The sequence below is a fragment of the Camellia sinensis genome, chromosome 11 (assembly GCF_055761805.1).
Source record: "Camellia sinensis isolate YWXY chromosome 11, ASM5576180v1, whole genome shotgun sequence".
Lineage (NCBI taxonomy): Eukaryota > Viridiplantae > Streptophyta > Magnoliopsida > Ericales > Theaceae > Camellia > Camellia sinensis.
Genome location: NC_138971.1, coordinates 147,343,070 through 147,349,069, shown reverse-complemented (window position 1 = coordinate 147,349,069; position 6,000 = coordinate 147,343,070).

Sequence of the window (6,000 nt, the reverse complement as noted above, 5' to 3'; positions counted from 1 at the left end):
CATAATGACTGGAGAGGCAATCAGAAGAGTGGTGGAATCATCTGATCTACACATTATAAGATTAGATAGATTCTTGTGATAACTTTCTTATTTTTGAGTTCTTTTGGTGTGTCTGCATTATATGAGTATTACCTTTTTTTGGTTCAACTGAGAACAACTTTCACAGATGGATTGATTGTTGGATTTATTTTCTAGTGTGGCCCAATAGCCTACATATATCTACATGTTTTAATTTATTTGGACTCCACAATTAGATAAAGCCAATATTCAAGATAAAGTTCAGTAATTAGAATTTTAATATAATTACTCGTCTAAGATAAGAAGGAAACCTTGATGGATAGGAATTCTTCTGATAGAGTATATCTGGCCCTCTTTTCTCCTCTATATAAGGATGGATGACTCTCCTTAAGAGAGACAAAGAGAAGAATGTGAGCCAAGAATTAAAGGTTCAACTATTAGAGGTATTTTCTCAACTTCTGTAATTCAATGGCTGACAAAGGTATGTTCGTTTTATTCTTGAGTTGTATTGAATTCAAGATCCTGTAAAGTTTAATTCCGCATTATGAATATGGTTACATGTATTATTAATTCTTGCATTGATAAGTCACAATTTCTCAATAATACAAGTTGTTGAACAATTCAAATTTTTTTTACCCCTTTAAAATGTACAAATTAATAACTAAAGTAGTAGATACAACTCTTTACTTTCAGTTTGCTGTTCTTAACACAAGGAATTTTGTTGTTATTGCTGACTTCTTGAATTGTTTCTCCATTTAGTCACGTCCCAAAATTCGAACAATTAAATATTATATTAGGACTAACCCCAATCAATATTCCATCATCCAAATCCTAGGGGTGAAACAAAAAAAACTAAATGCAAACCAAACCATCCACCATAAATTCATAACTAACCAATACCTCAACATCAAGGTAACAGTAAATAGTCAAAACAACTTAAATAAAGTACGGTTACAAATCATGCCAAATTATTCCAATACTAAAGTCATTAAAAGAAAATAATAAATACATAAATTAGTATTAACCCTAAACTCAAGAAAAATAAAAGAACTCCAAACGACATGTCCTACGATCACAGTTATTTCTTGTCACCACCAAAGCCTCTATTAATCCTGCAAAGGAAGCTCAGCTGTGCTCAAACAGAACGCACCCGAGTTGCCAAGAGACAAAATGGGTCAGTATACAGGTATACTGGTATGAGTACAAGAATTGACACCCACGTGTCCACCAGACACAAACAAAAAGTACATTATTTCTTGTTACGGAACAAGACAAGTAGTTCCAACCGTACCGAGACGAATGGGTAGTTTCTCAAGATGCGGTGGCATTTAGTTTCTTGTCCGTACACAACGAAATATAAATTGATTATAAAATAGACAAAATAGAAATAAAAATATGTTGGGTCAGTCCTACATAAAAAGTTAGTAAGACCCACCATCCTGCAAAAAAAATAAAGTTAGTATAATTTAATCATAAGTAACTCGCTGAATAAGTATAAAAATGTACCGTTTCCTGTTTAAATAATTTGAATTGACCAAAACTCAAAGAACGAAAGTTGTACAGAATCAAATTTTCTAAAAGCGAGCGCAAACGAATTTAACAGAAATTGAACATGTTAAGAGAAAAACTTGATCTAAAAATCTAGACGGAATTCAATCGAAAAATCTGAAGCTGAAAACGAACAAAAACTTCCCTAAGATGATTTTTTTTCGAAAAAGTTCAAAACATGAAAAGTGTGCAGAATAATGTTTTACTTCAGTTTACGCAAAACCAATAAAAATGAGCTCGTTTCATGGGTTAAAACAGCCTATAAAATCTGCATTACCAAAATGAATCAAACCGACAATAACCAAGGTCATCCGATTATAAGTTCTAATCGATCTTTTTAATAAAAAGATACAACACAAAAGTTGTCCAAAATCACATATATATGCCTCTGCTCAAATTTCATAATTTATTGAGGTCGATTACTATTTTTCAAAATGTTCAAATCAATAAACTCATAATTAAATTTTTGTACCTTAACTCCACCACTTCGGCCCTCCCCTTCCGGCCTACACATATATCCCATGTGCCTCCCGTATACCTAACACCGCTCCGAAGCTAAACTTGCACGGGGTTATCGTCCCGAGTTTGACTCACACTCCCCGAATGGTTAGCATATACGTACGCGCGCAAATCAAAGCACTCGTCTACTCATGAGAACGAGGCAACAATATATATATACACAACATGTCACACATGAGAATAAACATAACAATGCCGAGCCTAAGGTATTCAAATAAATCTCATAATCTTCACTTTTTTTTATACACTCTTTCTCACCATCACTCAAATAAAACAACAATCCATGGAGTCATGGTGGAGTATAAGGAATTTATCTATAGGTTCTTAATTAATTTTAATTTCATATGACCATGACTGTAATCACAACTATAAAATAAATCCATATAAAAATCCTAAACATGGCATACACAACTAATCAAAATAATTAAAATCAATCCATCATCTACATGCAAATACAAAACCAATCCAACATCAAATAAAAATAAATAAATAAAAACAACGAATCAATCCATCATCTAACCAATATCTATGGATTCTAAGTTTATTTTAATTTTATATAATCATGAGTGTGATTACAATCATAAAATCAATCCATATAAAAACCCTAAACCTTGCATATACCACTAATCAAAATAATTAAAATCAATCAATCATCTAAAAACCCTAAACCTTACATAAACAACTAATCAAAATAATTAAAATCAATCAATCATCTATAAACCGTAAACCTTACATACACAACTAAACAAAATAATTAAAATTAATTAATCAATCATCTAAAAAATCTAAACTTTACCTCCACAACTAATTCAAGTAATTAAAATCAATCAATTATCTAAGAACCCTAAACTTTACATACACCACTAGTCAAAATAATTAAAATCAATCTATCATCTTTATGTGAATACAAAATCAAACTAATATCAAATAAATAAGTAAAAACAAAGAATTAAATATAAATCAAGGGAAGTGAGTTTTGTACTCATAATATTATTTTGAAGATCAATAAAATATTTGGAGAACTAAACGAGCCACCAAAACAAAACCCTAATCCTTTTTATTTTTTTCTCTCTTCCTCTCTCTTTTTTTTTCCCCGCCGTTGCTCTTTCTCTCTCGGAACTGATTCCTCCGATTTTCTTTCATAAGTCTCTCTGTAACGTCCTCAAAATAACAATATTAAACCCATCAATAAAGATATGCATTGATATGTAAAAGTTCCACATTCTTCCATTTATCAGAGTTCCATTACAAAAAATATTACATGTTAACAACAAAAGCAAATGCCCTAAGGGCTTACAGCTCTCCAAGTTAACACTTGGTTACAACAAAAGAGTACTAACTCATTTACACGTTAAGCCCTTGGCTTGAATATACATGTAATACATCAAAAATAAAACGACAAAAGTATGTCCGCCTCTAGCCTCCCAAGCTATGTCTTTGGAGGTGGCATGCTACCTGTACCTGAAAATGATATTCCCATATAGGGTGAGCCACAGCCCAGTAGAAATACACTAAACCAACCATGAACAATGATTAAAAGATTAGCAATTGATAGATGGCCAATACTGATACATTCACATAAATCACATATTTATGTCATACGACTTACGAGTCCAAGTTACTTTCCATTTTCCCTTTTTCAACAGATAAGCATATTAGCTCTATCATTATTTCAACAGATATGTATAACAATAATATCCCACATTCACAGATAAGCGTATAAGCTGTATCCACATTTCACAAAGATATGCATATGAGCTCTATCTTCACTTCTCTAGACAAGCATATGAGCTGTATCTACGGAGTTCATCCCCTATCTTCTCCCAACACTATCCGGTTTAGAGGTACATCCCCTATCTTCTCCTAAACCGCGGAGTACATCCCCAATCTCCTCCTCTACACATAACGTATACAAACACATTGGTTCTATATACAATCACTCAATACATACAGTTAATGTATTCTATTAACCGTCAAATTCCATGACACATTCCATTGATTAGTTTCCGTTTGCCTAATCATCATGCATTGTCTACAACAATCATGACTATCCTCCACCGATAGCCCAAAGCAGTTATTTCTAAACAGAAAATAAATGCACAAATGGATATTCAATCAACATTTCATTTCGGTGAGTGATAAATAGTTCAACTACACCCTTTAACCCCATATATTCCCAATCTCAACAATTTCATTTCATGTTCTCATTTCTCGCAATTAATTATCCCAATTAATCAAACAATGTAATTAGGTCATTTTCCATAATTAACATTTCAACCCTTAGGTTCCATTTTCATCAATGATTCAACATTTATTCCCTTTCTCTATGCCAAACATGCATCTAGGTTTATTATGAATAAAACCCCAACTTTTGTAAAATAACACAAAAGCCCCAAACTTTCACCAAATTACCAAACTAACCCCAACATCTCAAAATACTAAAATTTAAAGGCAAAGCCCATAGAGAGGAGTAGGGTATCCCTACCTCGAAGTTTGAGCCAAAAAGGAGATGAAGACTCGAAGATCAACGTGCTCCAAATCCAAACTTTTTCAGATTAAATCGAAGCTCTCAACGCCCTCTATCTTTTTAACAAAGGCCCTAGGCTAGATTCACACTCTAGGGAGATGAAATCTTAGAGAGAGTGTAGGTTTAGAGAGAGAGAGTCTCGGATCTAGGGTTTGAAAGAAAAAGAAAGTGAAAAACTGATGTTCAAAAACGCTACTGTCCGCTGATATAAAACACGCTCGCTCGAGCGAAGCCTTTGTCGCTCGAGCGACCAGACACAGAAAACTCTTGCTTGAGCCAAGAAGTTCTCGCTCGAGCCAAAAACTCAGAAGTACGCTCGAGCGAAAGAATGCTCGCTCGAGCTAACAACTCAAACCCTCAGGTCTGCAACCAGAAGCACGCTCGAGCGACAGACTTCTCGCTCGAGCGAAGAACAAACCAGACCGCTCGAGCGAAGAAAGCTCGCTCAAGCCAAGAAATGCAGTTCTCAGGTCCAGAAACAGACGCAATCGCTCGCTCGAGTGAAGCCACTCTGGCTCGATCCACCAGACACGAACTCAACTCTCGCTCGAGCGACCAACTCATCGCTCGAGCGAAGGTCCAAAAATCTGGGCAGCAGCACTAGGCTCCCAAACACAACCAACCTGTAAGAAACCTGCCCAACACATCCTATAACTCAATATACAATGTAGTAATAGATGTAAACAAGACAATAAACAACTACCAACATCCACGGACACATGTCCGGATCACTGTACAACAAGGGTAAACCCGGGATCGCTATACTCTCTCTCTCTCTCTCTCTCTCTGCCGTCTCTCTATTCTTGTTCTCTTTTCTCTCTTCTTGATTTGCTTCCTAATGCAACTGTTGTGAATAAAATATAATGTAATATTATTAGGTTGCCCTTCCATTTTATTGTACAAATCTCCTCCACTTTTTTGTAGTAGTTTCTCTTAGTTGTGTTATGATTTAGAGATTTGAATTCAGTTTCGATTTAGTTAGAAGTTTGTTAGTTAGTTGGGTTAGTTAGTGGTTAGGAGAAGTTTGTTGTTAGTTAGTAGTGGGTGTATACAGCTATGATTGAGAGGGGAAAGAGGGAGAGTTTTCTTTTGGACTGTAATCAGGTTGTAAGAAAAGAGAGTGAATAAATTGCAGATTCGGTTTTCCATTTCTCTCTTCTTCTTTTCAATTACTGCTTTCTTCTTTCATAGCCATATCAATTGGTATCAGAGCCGGCTATTCTTGGCCTGCGAGAGGAATTCCACAGAAATGGCAGATGGAACTAGGGCACAAGAATAAAAAAAAAAATGGAGGAAGCAATACGAACGCTTAAAGACAGCAGCGATAGGCAAGCACTGGATATCAGAGAGATCAGAAATTCATTGAAAGATGTGAACGAAATCAAGGA